At 38.7% G+C, this 18,479-nt stretch overlaps 1 long non-coding RNA gene across 1 annotated transcript in view; it reads right to left on the reverse strand.

The window, feature by feature from the left end:
- Nucleotides 1–1,639: 1,639 nt before the first annotated feature.
- Nucleotides 1,640–18,479, reverse strand: part of LOC105467303 (uncharacterized) — a 54,785-nt gene continuing 37,945 nt past the window's right edge. Inside the window, exon 3 of the long non-coding RNA XR_978752.3 lies at nt 1,640–2,164. This is a non-coding gene — a long non-coding RNA (uncharacterized lncRNA). The remainder of the gene's footprint in view (nt 2,165–18,479) is intronic.

Raw genomic sequence — 18,479 nt, forward strand, 5'->3', positions numbered from 1 at the left:
CTTCTCGTTAACCTAGATTCACCCTTAACATAATATTCTTATATGCAGAGACCTTTTATAGTGCATTCTTGTTTTCGAAGCACTTTCATGTGTATTCTCTTGCTTGCTTCTCAGTGCAATGCTATGCGATGCATCTCATTATTAACACCCATTTTATATATAAACCAACTGAGACATTAAATGACATATTCTGTAAGTGACAAATCCAGTTTGGAAGGCTGGATCTTCTGTCTTCAAATCTCATGCCATTTCTGGGGTAAATAGTCAAATAAATCTCTCTTATATATGGGGTAAGATGGGAGCAGACAGGTTCTACAGGTTCTATAGGACTTTGGGTAATCTACAAAAGTCTTTATGGAGGAGAGAACATTTGGTGAGGGCCTTGAGGGAGGGTTATATAGCACATCAATTATCTTGCATGGGAACACATGTTATATACAATTTGGGAAACCCATTCTGTAGTAGAGGATTTGTAAAACATTGTTTTATTGTTTGTTGCTGTGCCATGGAACAGTCAAAATGCTCTTCTAATACATTTCAACTGGAATTGGGGAGGGGCACTGTTTATTGAGTGCCAATCCACGTGCCAAGTAACCTATATGCATTTTCTTATTTAAGCCATACAATTATTAATGACATTTGTACAACAAGAAAACTTAGAGAATAGGAGTTTACATCATTTGTAGAAGTGAATTATCCATTAATAATTGTAATAACAAACATTTATTGAGCATGTAATATGTTTCAGACACTTTACACCTTTATTATCTCAGTCATCATCACCAAGATTGTATATGGGAAGCATCATTATTGCTGGAGTTTGAGGGGACTAATGAGTACAAAAAGCAGCGAGGCAGACAGAAGTAAATGGATCAGCTAAGATATTGATGAAAACTGAATTAGAGAACAAGGCTTAGACAAGTGGTAATGTTGTACTTTCTAATGCTCTTGTATGCAAATTAGACCTTGGAAAAGCCCATTGAATTGATATTGGGGTCTGCGGAACAGACATATGCATGATGATGCCCTTTCACTTATCCAGGTGAGGTAGCGTCCAAAGAGAGATAGAAACTTCTGTGCTTCGGACTTTGCTAAATAAGCTCCACCCACACACAAAAAATGTGTATCAACAGCTGCCATTCACCAACTAGGTAAATCAATCCATCTCTGATTGGGGGAGATGATGGGACCAAGCACCCAGGAGTGTTTAGGGACAATCTCTTTCTTGGAAACCAAAGGTGAAGAGAAAGGATCTCCTTTGTACCCCTAACCATTTTCACCATTTTGTTGAGTAAGAATTGGAGGGAAAGAACAGCTAAGTAAATTGCCCAGGTTACATAACTCTTCTGTGGCAGAGCCTGGGAGTCTGACTCTAGAGTTAGTCAACCATGCTGGGCTGCTGAGCTCACACCCAGAGGTGCCTGGCTTGGGTTCTTCTACCATAGCATTGTTAAAACCTTAGACACACTCAATTTAACAGAGTTTAATTGAGCAAAGAATGATTTGTGAATCGGGCAGCCCCCAAACCAGAATAGGTTCAGAGAGGTTCCAGTGCTACTGTATGGTTGAAGATATATGGGTAGAAAAAGGAAAATGGCATACAGAAAATAGAAATAGGGTACAGAAACAGCCAGATTGGTTATTTGAACCTGGGTTGAACAGTTGGCTGCCTTTGTTTGGCTAAATCTCAATGACTGGTACAAAAGTAGGTTACAATCTGTTTACACATCCAGTTAGGCTACAATTCACTAAGTACTGAGAAATCTTTAGGCCAAACTTAAAATATGTAAGGAGGTAGCTTAAGGCTAAACTTAATTTAATAGCATATTATTTGGCATGGAGAGATATGACCATGAAGATGGAAATTCATTAGCTGTTCAGTTTTCAAAAAGATTCTGGTGCAACTCTGGGTCCAGGCAACTAGGTATATAACTCTCGCTGTAACTCTCGCTCGCCTGCTTAACTTGTATGCTTGTATGTTCTTCGATTTTCACTGGCTGTGACTGCAACTGTCGGCAATGACCCAAGACATACTTCACATTTCTTTGCTACTACTTTCACTCACTTCCTCCATCTCAGCTACTCAGGGCTTTCCAAACTTCCTGTCAGTCCAGTGTTTCACAATATCCTTCTAGGTGCCATTGTCAGCTCAGGGCCGTCCTACCTGTAGACAATACCCAGAAAACAAAAAGTAAAGATTTTTGGTTCAAGTTCAATTTGATAACACTCTCCATATCTAGATATAATAATAATGCCAATCTGTTAACGCTAACTACATCAATGTTTTGCAGGAATCAGCTCACTAATGCAACAGCCCTATGGTCTTATTACACCACTCTTTTTCTCTGCACTGGGATGAGATTTCAATCTGTTAACTGATGTGGTTCTTTTCTTTGGATTTTCTGCTACACTGAAATTCTTCCTCCTTGCTACAGGGACACCATGCCCATCTCTTACCTCAGGGAAGGGGTGATTCTGGAGGAACAGCAAAAATACACTGAGATGTCTGATGTGTCTAATCCTGAGACTCTGAAAGATTTCTCAAGAGTTAGGGAGGATATTAAAGGGAAGAAGAGAGTAAGTATTGGGGTTCCCTTGGAAAAAAGTAGTCTTTTGCTCTATACTGCTCTACTCTGCATAGACCAAGCAAGAAGGATGATGGTGGATAAACCCTCTTTGCTTTGTGAGATCCAAGGGAAGAGGTGACTTTTCCCAGTTGTACCTGGAAAGGTGACAGTATGTCAGAGAAGGTGTAGCTTTGTGGTGGGTCTAGGAAGAGAGGGCCTTTGAGGGCTTCAGGGAATCCTCCACTCAGTGGTGTGGGGCAGAACTGTGGCCACAGGGCTGTAAATGGTCTTTTGTACTCAGAGGCATGGGTGTAACTGAGAAAGGGTCCAGGCTCAAGAGGCCTTGATGCTGGAGATAAGGAAATAGAGCAGCATCCTTTGTGGGCCAGTAGCTGAGAACCAGGCAGGGCAGGGATTGTTCTGCAGAGATCAGATGTATAGGCAGCAACGGAGAGCACCTCCCACCATCTCACAAAATGTGAGCCATGTATCCCAACCTAATCTAAGTGTTATAGAGAACCCCAGGTAAACAGAATGGGAAGAGCTCCGAAGATGGGCTGAGGTGACGTTTCTGATACTACATGGAATGGGAGTTTGAAGAAATTAGGTCAAGTTAAAAATAACAAATTAAATAATTAACCTATGAGACAGAAAACAAAATAATTTCCTGGAGGGGTGGGAACTGGCTGGGATGGGGTTCAAAGAACTTTCTGGGCATGACAAATACATACTATATCTTTTTTTTTTTTTTTTTTTTTTTTTTTTTTGAGACGGAGTCTCACGCTGTTGCCCAGGCTGGAGTGCAGTGGCGCGATCTCGGCTCACTGCAAGCTCCGCCTCCCGGGTTCCCGCCATTCTCCTGCCTCAGCCTCCTAAGTAGCTGGGACTACAGGCGCCCACCACCGCGCCCGGCTAATTTTTTGTATTTTTGGTAGAGACGGGGTTTCACTGTGGTCTCGATCTCCTGACCTTGTGATCCGCCCGCCTCGGCCTCCCAAAGTGCTGGGATTACAGGCTTGAGCCACCGCGCCCGGCCTACATACTATATCTTAAAGGGGTGTATATTACATGGGTGCCAGTATTGAACAAAAGTTATCAAACTGCACACTTAAGATCTGAGTATTTAACCGTCTATAAATTATGCTCCCATTAAAAAATTAAAGAGACAAAAAAATTAAGGTTACATTTCTTGCATGCCTGAGTTTGTGATATTCAAGACTTATAAAGGTTACACAGCACCCATTTTGTCTGACCCTAGAGTCTGTGTTCTCCTGATTGAGACACAGCGGGGCCTTATAAATGGAACCTCCTCCTGCCATTTGCAGCTGTGCAGCCTTGGGGGAGCCGTGAAAAAAGTCAAGGCCTCAGTTTCCCTGTCAGCCCTATGTGGATAGTTAACAGCTCTTACTTCAGAGGGTGGCTGTGTTTTATTGCATGTAAAGTCCTGAAAACAGTGCTGACATCGGTCTGAGCAGATAGCTGTTCCTTGACAGTAAGCAAAAAAAACCTCAAATTGCAGCAGGTAGGGGGAAAGCAGAGGCCCCAAATTAATGTGCTCAGTCAGCCACAGGTCCCAGGCAAGCTAGGGTTAACACACGAACTTTTGGCCACTCAGCTCAATGGAAACTCCAACTACAAATGTTTTGAAGACTGTTTACCAGGCAGGAGAATTTGATGCAATGATATTATGAAATCTGCAATGATATTATGAAACTTCTAGAAAGATATGTGACACTAGAAGAAGCATATAAGCTTTAAAAGCCTGAATAAAGCCCACACAAGAAGTTATAAAAGTTTCTCAGGGAAAATGGAAAAGAAATGCTACAGTGATTTCAGGGTTTTCTAAGTTAGCTCAGTAATTCTGAGAGGCTTTCAGGGGCCTTTTCTTTCAGCTTTCTCTCAAGAGATAAACTATGAAGATGGCAGATATGAATTCCCTTGTGGAGAATAAATGCAGATAGCATTTAAGTAATGTTAAATTAATAGTCCTTCAACGCAATTATTGAGGACTTATTGTTTCCCAGACATAGCTGTGGGAGCTGAGGAGGATGTATACAGAATAGAAAATTTTGGAGAATTTCAAGTATGAAAGTGGAGGCAGACATGCACAAATCAGTGGAACATTGGGGAATAAAATGTAGGCTGTACTGGAGGTGTGAGCAAAGTGCTGTGGGAGGCTAGCTGGGAGCAGGGAATTCTGAATAGGGGTTGAGTGAGGGTTCATGGGGTTGGCATTTGAGTGCAGCCTGGAAGGGTCGCACTGGAGGTAAAGGTTGAGGGTGATGGTGTTACAGACCCAGGGACCAGGAGTGACTGAATCCCACCCTGTCAATCATCCCACTCTGTCAATCATCCCAGTAGTTTCCTTTGCATCTCTGAGAGAGGAACATACAAAGAACAAGAATAGAACCGTTTTGTTAAGAGCTATGCAGCGTGCAATACCTTAACATGGAGCTTGCTTCTAAAGGTTGAGATAGAGCATGAAACTAAGGCTCAAAGCAATGCCGGCGCTTCTCATTCTGCCGTCCTCTCCATCCTCACTGCCCTTACCACCACATTTGATTCTTGGCACGCTTAGGTTGTTTGTGGAGAATGAAAGACTAATCTTATTCAAGTGGACTCTTGGGTTTAATTACCCACCTAACCACATGAAAGCTAGAAGAGGGAGGAAAGAAGGCAGCTGTCTGCCCTGAGATACTAGGGCCTGCCAAGGTCTGCTTACCACATTTAGGTAGAAATTGTAAGAGAGAGAATGCATGAGTAGGCCTGTCTTTAATGATTATGCCTCCTAGTGAACACAGCCTAGTAAACATCTCCAGTTTTGACCAATTAGATTAAGTCCTGTAATAGCTGGAAAAGATTGAGTGGAGACTCTTTCTACTCATAAGGAGCAGGAAAGAAATATTCTCTTCTCTCCAGTGAACAGTAGGGAATAAAGGCATCCCAACGTAGAAGAGAAGCTGTGTTTCATCCTGAATTTGTGAAAGAGTAGATGATGTTTGAAGACAAATATGGGTCCTTTATCGAAGGATAGGAAATGCACAGAGTTGGTGATGGGAGATGAGACTGGGAATACATGTTGAGCTGGAAAAGCAAGATCTCTTCTGCTCCATCAAAGCTTCCCTGCAGGTGAAAGCCTCCTTTAAACACATTGTCTTTTTCACTCATATTTCACACAAATTATGAGTATTTTAAAAAATACGTTTCTTTATAAGAACACTGAAGCTCAGAAAGGTTTAGGAAGTTGTTCCAAGTCATACAGTTTGTAAATAGTTGGAACTAGCATCAGATCATCTTTCTCCTACTGCAGTACTCTTTCACTCATACATACTGCCTCAAAATTGGAACATGGCAGTCCATTAATTCTTAGAGGCTTAAATATAAAATGTAAAAATGTAAAAAACATATACACACACACACTCGTTTTGACTAGGGGTAATGGAGCTTGATCTACTACCTTGGCCTCCCAAAGTGTTGGGATTACAGGTGTGAGCCACTGCACCCGGCTGGTCTGTAGTCCTCTTTTTCTGGTACCTTTTTTCCTGGCTTTGATATTAGGGTGATACTGGCTTAATAGAATGAATTAGAGAGGATTCCCTTTTTCTCAATTTTTTGGAATCATTTCGGTAGGATAGGTATCAATTCTTCTTTGAATGTATGTTAGAATTTGGTTGTGAGTCTGTCTGATTCACCTGGGTTTTTCTTGTTGGCAATTTGTTTTTTATTACTGATTCAATCTCATTGCTTGTTACTGGTCTGTTCAGGATTTCTATTTCTTCCTGATTCAAGCTAGGAGGACTGTATGTTTCTAGGAATTTATCCATTTCATCTAGGTTTCCATTTCCTCTAGATTTTCTAGTTTGTTTGCATAGAAGTGTTCACAGCCATCTCGATGTTCTTTTGTATTTCTGTAGTGGCAATTGAAATATCTCTATTTTCATTTTTAATTGAGTTTAATCTTCTCTTCTTCTCTTGGTTAATCTACTTAATGGTCTATCATTTTAAAAAAATCTTTTCAAAGAGCTAACTTCTCATTTCATTGACCTTTTGTATTTTTTTGTTTCAATTTCATTTAGTTCTGCTCTGATCTTTGTTATTTATTATTTTTTTTTAGAGATCGACTCTTGCTCTGTCACCCAGGCTGGAGTACAGTGGCATGATCTCGGCTCACTGCAAGCTCCGCTTCCCGGGTTCACAACATTCTTCTGCCTCAGCCTCCCAAGTAGCTGGGACTACAGGCACCCACCACCACGCCCAGCTAATTTTTTGTATTTTTGGTAGAGACGGGGTTTCACCGTGTTAGCCAGGATGGTCTCAATCTCCTGACCTCATGATCTGCCTGCCTCGGCCTCTGGAAGTGCTAGGATTATAGGCATGAGCCACCACACCTGGCCCTGTTATTTTTTTTTTTTTTCTTCTGCTAGCTTTGGGTTTGGTTTCTTCTTGTTTCTCTAGTTTCTTGAGGTGTGATGTTAGGTTGTCAATTTGTAATCTTTTATACCTTGTGATGTAGAAATTTAGCACTATAAACTTTCCTCTTGGCACTACTTTTGCTGTATCTCAGAGGTTTTGATAACTTGTGTCACCTCTTGGCACTACTTTTGCTGTATCTCAGAGGTTTTGATAACTTGTGTCACTATTATTCATTTTGAAAAAAATTGAAATTTCCATCTTGATTTCATTGTTAACCCAAAAAATTGTTCAGGAGCAGGTTGTTTAATTTCCATGTATTTGTATAGTTTTGAAGCTTCCTTTAGGAGTTGATTTCTAGTTTTATTCCACTGTGGTCTGAGAAGATACTTGAGATTATTTTAAATTTTGAAAATTTATTGAGATTTATTTTGTGGTCCATCTTGGAGAATATTCCATGTGCTGCTGAGAAAAATGTTTGTTTATACTGCAGTTCTGTGGTAGAATGTTTTATAAATATCTACTAGCACCATTTGTTCTAATGTGGTTTAAAACCAGTGTTTCTTTGTTGACCTTCTGTCTTGATCATCTGTCTAGTGCTGTCAGTGGAGTGTTGAAGTCCCCCACTATTATTATATTGCTGTCTGTCTCTTTTCTTAGGTCTAAGTAGTTCTTTTTTATGAATCTGGGAGCTCCAGAGTTAGGTGCATATATATTTAGGATTGTAATATATTCTTGTTGGATCAATCCTTTTATCATTACATAATGGCTTTTTTTCATCTTTTTTTTTTTTTTTTTTACTGTTATTGCTTTGAAGTCTGTTTTTCTGACATTAAGAATAGCTACCCAAACTTCTCTGTATCATTTTAATGATAGTATTATGTTGCCAAAGTGAGAACATGTGCTGCCAAATCGAGCACCCAAGTTCTCTCTTAACATGTTGTCAAATCTGAAAGACAACCAGCTATAATCTGTTCTTCCTGTCTTGACTCTTTGCTCATGCAACTTAATTAACACAAGCAATTAGGGTCTCGCTCCTGTGATTCCTTCTGGTCATGGGTGATAGGGGGAACAAATATTTGAACCTGTTGTACCTTCCAGCTATGTAATGTGCTAGCCAGTTGTACTGTGGGCAACGGCCTGTGAAATGCACAAAGCTGTCAGTCTGTCAGGGGGCAGATCAGTGGGGAGCATGGAGAAATAATAGTGAAGAATACAAAAGATATTTGTGTAGAGAAGAGGTTGCACAGTCCTTCCATAGAGAACATGAGGAATGAGCTGGATGCCTTGGATCCACTGGTTCTGTCATTTATTGTATGGTGTACAACTACCATAATTTTATTGTTTTATGTTTGATTAAGCTTTGTTATTTATTTTGTAAAAAACATTTAATTCCAGAAATTATTCCCCAAACTAAAGGGTACATTCAAGGAAATTTAAATTTAATCCTGCCTTCTATTTTTCCCCAAAATGTCTTAATGAGAAACATGTTCCTTACAAAAAAATGTCAGTTTGCCGTCCACCACAAGGCTGATAATGAAATCACTGACAACCACTTAAGTCCAGAAAATACAGATCTGCCAAAGAAACTTCAGTATCTACTTCAAAGTTAGTGATTATACTTTAATACCATGCCTGAAAATTGGCAGCACATATAACAGACACACATGCAGCTTCAGAGAGCATCTTTACTCTGTAAAGCATGACTTTTCATTTAGATCAAATGATTTTTAGAAATTATTTTCACTCATATTTGATGTCATGTTTTCTTGTGACTGTTTGAAAAGGGACAAAATGATGGCTAATATGCTACCACCATCAAAAGAGCAACTTTGCAAACACTTAGATGATAAAATTATACAGAAAGTCAGTTAATTTCAATGATATTTAATATTTTTATACAAACATGGAATCAAAGGAGGGCTTTGCAAACTCATTTCTTCAAAGGTGAAACATATATTATTGTGAATACCATTATAAATTCGGTGAAAATTTAACATGGAAGATATAAATTTTCTGTTAATATTATGAATACAAGTTTTTGTAAAACAGTTCTGTGGTACAAATAATGTTAATAAATTTAAGAAAAACAACCATGAGGCAGAAATATACTTGATCTTGGTCACAGAGCTACATAATTAAAAATGCTATTTAAACAAGTGAGGGAGATCATCTATCATCTACCTACCTACCAACCATCTATCTGCTTTCCTTCATTGCTGCTTAAAATTGATCCAATTTAAAAACCTGCCAAAATTGGAACTACTTTGTAAATAAACCTAAGTGTCTTAGAGCACTTTAGAACTTGACTTAGAAATCTTTATTCAAGACACTTTAAAAAGTAAGCAATTTGAGACTTAAAAGCAAATTGCTATTACCAAAAACAAAACTTGCAAACAGGAAGATACTAAAATGTATCCTTACAAAGGCAGGGGAAGAAATAAAATATTTAAGTGATAAGAGCTCAAAGGGCTATATAATATTTCACTTTGAAATGTGAAAATTGTTCAATTTAGGGAAAAATCCTTTTATTTAACTTTTAATTAATTTTTTTATTATACTTTAAGTTCTAGGGTGAATGTGCACAATGTGCAGGTTTGTTACATATGTATACATGTGCCATGTTGCTGTGCTGCACCCATTAACTCATCATTTACATTAAGTATATCTCCTAATGCTAGATAATTGATATATTGTACTAAACTGGAATTAGATTGAAAAAGCCTATAATTTTGCAGCTTCTACATTTAGCAAAATGTTCAAACAAAATCAAAATACATACAATTTACTTGACATATTTTGTCTTATAAAAATATATATTGTATAAAAGCACTCTGCACAGAGGCAAAATGGCTGTACTGGTAAAAACATATATGCCAATGTTTTTATGTATTTCAGTATAAAACAGAATGAAGAATAATCTTCATTTAGTAGAATCTACTCTGAGCTTACAAGAGGACTTTTTTCCCTAGAGCAAGAAAGTTTTCTCAATTAAAATTATTATGATCTCTACGTTAATTATTAGGTATTAACAATTGCAAATTTTTTATCTGTATAATGCATATTTGGAAAAGGTTTCAGTCACTTTTATGTAAAAAAAACAGATTTGTCAGAAAATATCAGTGATACTGTATTAAAATCAGATGTGGCTATGCATTGTATTAAAGTTGTGAAAATGTACTAAGATAAGTTTTTCTGCTAGTGTTAATGTTGAGATAAAAATATAAAAAGATGTGTAAATATAAAAAGATGTGTAATATTTCTCTTAAAATGTATGAATCTATGCTACTTAAAATTGTTAGAAAAAAATTTTGTTTTAGAAAATAGTTTTGGTCTAGAACTCTTTCATAGGTCTACCAATATGATACTGTTTCTTTTTTCATATGTATATTTAGATGCGTGCATACATATATGTGATATACACACACACATATATGTGAGCTTATCCAAACATGGATATATATATGTACAAACATACAGACTTTTAGAATGCACTTTTACTCTTAAAAGTGTTGTGGTTTGGATGATAAAGTATGTGAATCTTAAAATATCCTAAAAATATTTTTCTTTTGAGAATACTTCCAAGACTGAAACATATGAAGCATTATCTCTCCAGGTCACCTTGCGTTATTGTAAAAAAAAAAGAAAAGGAACTCTGAAGTCAGGCAAACTTGGGTTTAAATGAAGGCTCCACCTGTAAGTAGTAGTGTCTTGATTTAAGAGACAACTCTTCTGTATTAATTACTCATCTTCATAATATTTCTCCTTTTGGAGTACTGACTATATAACAAAGTTTATTATAAGAGTATTAGTTGAAAGGTAACCAGCAGAACAAAATTCAATTTTTGCTAAATAACCAAAAATATGAGTATAAGAACAAGAGAGAGACAGCAAATAAGATAGTCTACATGATGAATTACTATGGCTTGATATCCAGAAAATGAATCATAAATATTTGTGGTATGTTGTTATTTACTCTAAGACTGTTGTCTGCATAGTACATGAAACAAATGAGTAATTATGTGATATTCCCAATACCATCTTTTCCAGTGCCATTGAATATCTAGATTTTTAGTATGTAAGAAAAGACATAATTATTTATGTTAAGAAACTTAAGTAAAAACCCTGAAGCTTGGCATTTGAAATGAAACCATCAGTGTGTATTTACAATGTGTTTTATTTTGAGAACTATTTCCTAGCCTTGTTCTCTGAAAGGCATTGAAGCAGTCACCTCTCCATTGGCAGGGTGCATATCCTTAGTTCCCAGATTGTGGTTTGGAAATACCATTCCTTCCTGAAAGGAAAGAAATTTTTGGAAATGTTCAAGATGAGTCTTGAGCATATTTCAAATGAGAGAACAAGGAAGTAATCCAATTACTAGGGTGATGTCTAAAGGATGTAGGACCCACTTGCAGTGGCTCCCACTGGCCAAAGATGGCATGATTTGAGCAAAAATAAGAAACATCAGTGGAAGGAGAAATGCAATATGTTTAAATCCTTTAGTTTACCGTGACACAAAACAAAAACCTAAATTGACTACATGGTGATAGATTCCAGTGAATCAATGTATCACTTGAAAACGATAAAGAAAATGAATCAAGCAATTATTCTGGCTTTCCTCCATGACTGTATATTGAGTACCAAATAGTTGATGACAGCAAGTTTTTCTGTATGAAACTATTCCAGCTAATAGGTGAAGAACAAATGATAGAATAGGATTATCACAATTTTTCAAACCCTAGTGGATCTAAGCACTGAGCCTTGGTGGCTGCAAATATCATAAAAGAGGCCACCAGGAATTATGTGCCTAGTCATATCAGGACACAATGCCACTTGTGAAGTAGCCTTGCCAAAACCATGAAATTTGAATCTGATCAAGCTTTCAGATTCAGCAGTTTACAGAAAATACAGAGGACAGAGGAAAAAGTTAATGGACATCAGGGAGTGTAGTCATCAAAATCCAAACTATGAGAACCTTGGCAGCATAAATGACCTGGTTCCTTCAATAGTAGATTGCCAAAGTGATGGTGGGGGTGGGAGTGGAGTTGGGGGACAAACTCAGAAGACTTGAGAGCTATTTCAACCAATTGAAATGTGTGGATATTATTTATATCCTGTTATAAATTAGAACATCTATCTATCTATATCTACATATATGTGTGTGTGTGTGTGTGTATAAGGTTGGTGCCAAAGTAATTGCACTTTTTTTTTGCCATTAAAAGTAATTGCAAAAAACACAATTAATTTTGCACCAAACTAATATCTAAAAAATTATCTTTGATGATATTAAGGAATGCTGCTAGTTTTTAGGCATAATAATGTTGTTAAAATTAAAAAAATACATCTAGTCAGATACTTAAGCCATCATTTTTGAAAATAACAAAAATTAAACCAGAATAGTCATGGAATAATCAAGCTTCTGAATTTCTCAGATAGGTTAGGATTTCTAGACAAATTCGGGCACTTGATTGTTTTTTGATACTGGGTCAACCCTTATAGAAAAGATAAGATATATGAAAGTTTCTATAATTCAGTGAAAGTCACTTGAACTGAATTTTTGAGCCTCAATTTGTCTGATTAACTCGAAATGGTTTCCTACATTGACTTTCCCTGGCTCCAGGTCAAAGAGTTGCCAACCAATAGATGTTAGTTGTAAAATATCATGTGTGCATAGTGTGTTCAGTTTTCTCAAGCAAAACAAAACATACTTGTCAATTTTGATTCTCAAGAATTGCATATATAGTCTCTTTTCATGGATGTAGAAACTGAGCATATGGTTCAGACTTGCCCAAAAATACATAACTGGACTCCTCTCTCCTGTGCCTCTGTCTGGCAAATTACCTTGATGTTGAAATGGTCACGATGAGCCATCACAGACACTGCTAATCTCCCTTCTTACCCTTGATCTCGAACTGTACATCTAACAGAGGAGGCAACTCACTAAGACCTTTCATGACTGATTCCAATCTTGCTTTTGCCCTAAAAGGATCCCTGAAGAAGGATACTGATATGGTTTGGCTGCATCCCCACCCAGATACCATCTTGAATTGTAACTCCCACAATTCCCATGTGCCCTGGGAGGAACCCAGTGGGAGGTGATTGAATTATGAGGGGAGGTCTTTCCTGCACTGTTCTCGTGGTAATGAATAAGTCTCACGAGAGCTGATGGTTTGATAAGGGGAAACCCATTTCGCTTGCCTCTTATTTTCTCTCTTGGCAGCGTCATGTGAGATGGGCCTTTCACTTTCCACCATGATTGTGAGGCCTCCCCAGCCACGTGGAAGTAAGTCCAATAAACCTCTTTCATTTTGTATATTGTCCAGTCTTGGGTATGTCTTTATCAGCAGCATGAAAACGAACTAATACAGATATAGTCGAAGAAGCAACAAGATTGGAAGAAAGGAATAACAAAAGAAGGGAGGAAACATGCTCTGGGCATTGAGAAAGACACACATGTAAATATTGTTCTTTTTCAAATATTGGCAAAGACCTGTGACTTGGGTATTATTTTCTCAATTTGATAGATGGGAGAATTGAAGCTCACGAATAAACAAGTTGTCTTTGCGAAGATTCCACTCAGGTAAGTCAGGATTTGAACCCAAATCTTCCTTCAAATTCAGATCTCTTCTTCTACCACTGGTTTTCTCTGGAACTCTCAAATCAGCCTGTCCTCAATCCCCGCAGCTGGCACACCAGGAGATCTTCTGAGTGCGATCTTCACACCCCTCTGGAATTGGCATTCTTCTTCTAGTGTCCCTTCCACTGCTCCTTGGAAACAGCAAGTTCTGTTTTTAGAAAAAGATCTGTCAAAGGCATCATGTTGCTGAGCTGACAGCAGAGAGAACTTCTGTTGGCTTCCATCTGGGAACCAACAGTTACAGATGGGAAGACTTACTGCAACCTTGAAGATTAAAATAGGAAGTCTCCTGCTTGCAAGGTTAATGATTAAAAAGACAGAAAAAGCGAGGGCTGCAAGGCAGTGCCATACATCATGGCTTTTTAAGATGTGGGCTGAGCCCAGTTAATGGGCTCCACACCTGCTCCCACCTCACTGCTCCACTCTTCCCTCTCCATGTCCACAAGACAGAGTGACTTCCCTTTATAAGGCACCTTATCAGATTATTAAAGCTGGAGATTTGAGGAGAACACAGCTGACCTACCTTATAACAAGCCATTCCTTTCACAATGAGAGAGGTCTTGTGGGGATATAAAAACTATTTAGGCACAATATAATATTATAAAGTTTGTTAAAAGTTTTAAATATTTCACAGATGCAAAAGCCAAGATCCAAAGAAATCAGATGACTTGCATAGTGTCACACAACAGGTGGATGCCAAGCAGCTAGTTTCAGTACAAAGAGCCCTGAATTGGAAGCCAAAAACCTGATTTTCCATTCTATCTTGGATAACAATGATCGGTGTTACTATTGGCCAGCAAGTTAGTCTCTCTCAACTCTGTGTTCAAATTTATAAATAGGATATAATGCAAGCACCTTTCGCTGACTTGCAGAGTTATTTAAATTATAAACAGGTAAGACTATGCAAACTTTTGATTCCAAGTCTAGCATGTAAGGAGCTTGGAAGTCATCTCTTAGGTTCACATAAGAAGGCATAACCGAACAAACTGAAAATCAACAACTCTTCTTAGATCCATCACAGAACCAAGGTGATAGGGAAACCCACTGCCTTGAAAATTGCAGAGGCTGACAATTAGATACAAAGAATCCCAGGGGCAGAAAACTCGATGGGAACCAATAAGGAAACCTAATCTGTATTTGAGGAATTATTGTAGATTTAGTTTGAACACAAAAACCCAGAGGGGGGTCCAGAAAATGAGAAGATAAACCACAGACTGGGAGAAAATTTTTGCAAAAGGCATATATGATAAAGAACTGTTATCCAAAATATGCAAAGAACTCTTAAAACTCAACAAAAAATAGAACAACCTGATTAAAAAATGACCAATATGAACAGGCATTTCACCACAGAAGATATACAGATGACAAATAAATGCATGCTCAACATTATATGTCATAACAGAAATGCAAATTAAAACAATGAGATAACACTACACACCTATTGGAATAGCCAAAATCCGGAACACTGACACCATATGCTGGTGAGAACCTGAAGCAATAGGAACTCTCATGCACTGCTGGTGAGGATGGAAATGACACAGGCACTTTGGAAGACAGCTGGGTAGTTTCTTGTAAAACTGAACATGCTCTTAACATATGATCCAACAGTCCATCCCCTCCCACCTCCCTTATCCCTGATAACCACGGATCCTTCTACTATCACCATAGTTTTCCCTTTATCAGGATGTCATGTAATGGGAATCATACACAGCGTTTTCAGATTCCTTCTTTCAACTGCACATGATGTTTATAGCAGCTTTATTCACCTTTACCAAAACTTGGGGAAACCACTAAGATGCCCTTCAGTAGGTGAATGGATAAACTATGGGACATCCAAGCAGTGGAACGTTATTCAGTGCTAAAAAGAGATGGTCTGTCTAGCAATGAAAATACATGGAGGAATCTTAAATTCATTTTGCTAGGTGAAAGAAGGAATCTGAAAAGGCTGTATAATTCTCATTATATGACATCCTGAAAAGGTAAAACGATGGTGACAGTAGAAGGATCCGTGGTTATCAGGGGTTAGGGAGGTGAGAGGGATGAACTGATAGAGCACAGAGTATTTTTCAGCCAGTGAAACTACTCCATATGATACTGTAATGCTGGATACATTTGTCAATACCCATACAATGCACAACATCGAGTGAACCATCATGTGAACTATGGAGACTTTGGGTAATAATGACATGTCAATCTAGGTTCATTGATTGTAACTGATGTTGCACTCAGGTGGGGGACGGTGGTAGTGGGGCAGGCTGCACCTGTGTGGGGCAGGAGTAGGTGAGAGTTCTCTGCTTTCTGCTCAGAAAAAACCTTCATGGGGCCCCAATCTTTGGGTGCCGCCACACTTTCATGAATTTTACCTCTTACGGTTCTAATAGGTTCTCACAGTGAAGGAGAAAAGTTCCCTTGTCCTTCTGGCAGGAAGAAGGAAAGAGCAGCCATGTTAAAATACATGCAGAGCCTCTGATCTTAACAAGGCCTGCCCACAAGAAAAACTAACTTTTCAGAGCCTAACCTGCCTGGGTTTTATCAGAGCCTAACTAGCCCGGAGGAAGAGAAATATCAAACTCTTAGGACAGGATGTTACATGAGTTAACCCTAAGTTCACAATGCACTCTGCACAACGAAACCATTCCTGATTCTGTTTTCCATCTCAAAATATGCCAGGTACATTGAAAGACAGAGATGGCCAGTAGGTATGGAATGGAAACAATGGTGGCAAAATATTCCAAATAATACAAGGTCAGCAAAATAAAATATACCCAATTTAAGCTATATGAACTTCTCTTATTACATTTTTTAATGAAGAATTAAAACCCCCCAAATCAAATTTTCTTCCACTTAAAGTTTAATAAAACTGAAAGGCCAAAATTATCCCATCTTAATTTCATATTTTGTTTTGTCTCTAACTGAATACACAAGGTAAAGACAATTATTATACTTATCTCATGGGACTATTGTGAGAATTAAAATTTAGCTGAGCTTGTGAAATGTTCAGCTGTATCTCTTGAGAGCATGCTCAGTGAATGGTAGGAATCATGATAGCATTCAGGAAGAAAGTTGGACTCGCATCAAGGTGGTCTCCTGACAGGTAGGGGACTCCGTGAACTAAGGTCTAGTTCAGTGATGGGACTCTAGATCCCAAGAGTGGAATTCTATACACCAAGCATTGAGTGTTGCTCTGATGTTGTTACTCAAATAGGGACTGAGACCAAAACAGCAAGACTTAGGTCTGGATACCAGAGCCAGGCATGAAGTCTCAACAATGAGCTATGCTGAGTGCTGGCATTGAAAACCAGTATCTTAAATGCATCCTGTCTCTGGCTCTAGGACTGGCCTAGGGACCAGTGTGGAGCTGACCTGGCCATGTGCAAGTCACGTCTCCAGCCCTGAGAAAAGGAAACAACAGGAAGCAGGAACCAGGTGGGTCCTTACTCTTGTTTTCCCTCTGGAGAATGAGACGCTTGTTTCTCATTGCAAAGTGGCAAAGCTTTACTCTGAAACTCTCTCAGACTTCAGGGAGTCTGTGTGTCTTAATCTTCCATGAACAAATAGCATTCGTACAGTTCAGTTTATGGTCCCTAAGGATGAAGAATCTCCACATCACAGAAGGAGCGGCCAAAGAGACCTGCTGAGCTGTAAAATCAGGTCAGAGCTGCAGGAGAGGATGGCTGTCCAGGGACCATTTGAGTCTCTGAAGATAGAATTGGCTGAGCTGCTGTAGAAATGTTTCACATTTCCATGGGATCTGGCCTTTTCCAGGGAAAAAGTGGAAAGGCGGCAAAGTGTGACTTTGGTGCCCCCAAACCCTTTTTGCCTTTTTAGATAATGTCTGCTCTTTCTCATTTCATGTTTACAACATGCCCCAAACCTGGAGTGCTTTTCTCCTTATGCCAAAGTATTCACTGTTTGTTTATTTGCTCATGTGTTTACTTACTTACATACCTCAGACCAGATGTCAGGTTCTTCTTGTCAACTTTCCTCTCTGCCATCCATTAGAAAATAACTTCTCCCATTTTTGAACCCCAAATGGTAATATTTACCCCTCCTTTTAACATGCAATCATAGTCATAGACAGTGCAGTTTTAGGGATATAATCTCCATGCATATCAACCTGCCTCACTGACCTGCGCATCCAAACCCATTTATGTAAAATCTCTATTAAGACCACTCTTGGGGTCAGGTGCCATTACATTGGAGAAATGTGGGTGACTTTGTGTGTACAGCAGGTAGGACAGGCAGGCAGTGAGGAAAATCCACCTGGAGATGAGGATCTCAGTGGTTATAGGATGAAGGCATTTCTCAAGCCTTCCCTCCCCAGCTACATCACATCCTGTGTGCTGGGGAAAGGAAAAGGAGTCTAACATATGAGTTACCCTTGAGGGCAGAGGTATGCTCCATTCTGCACAATGCTATGTGCCTGACATAGTATGTGCTTCACTACATGTGCTTAGAAAGTTAATCAATGGATGGCTGTCCACACTTCAAATTCCCAGAGCATATATGCTGCGTAAGATAACCTAGCAGCCAATATTAAGCTGAAAAACTTGCATTTACCTTCAGGCAGATCCAAATAGATCTTTTCCTTCTTTCCTATGTCTCTTTAAAGACATGGCCATCATAGTTTTTCTTGGAAGAAATAAAGAAAGAAGGAAGCAAAGAACATAAGAAGCAAACAAGATGAGAGGGCTACTCAGAGAGGGAGGGGAGTGTGCCTTTCATGGGTCATTTATGTATTAAAATTCTATCTTGCCTCAGGCACCCTGCTGATTTTCCAACTAATAGCTTTGTACTTGGGAAGCTTCTTTTACTCGTCATGACTTTCTGGACTCAGTTTTCTCCCCTGAACAAATGTAAATAAA

The sequence above is a fragment of the Macaca nemestrina genome, chromosome 8, assembly GCF_043159975.1.
Source record: "Macaca nemestrina isolate mMacNem1 chromosome 8, mMacNem.hap1, whole genome shotgun sequence".
NCBI lineage: Eukaryota > Metazoa > Chordata > Mammalia > Primates > Cercopithecidae > Macaca > Macaca nemestrina.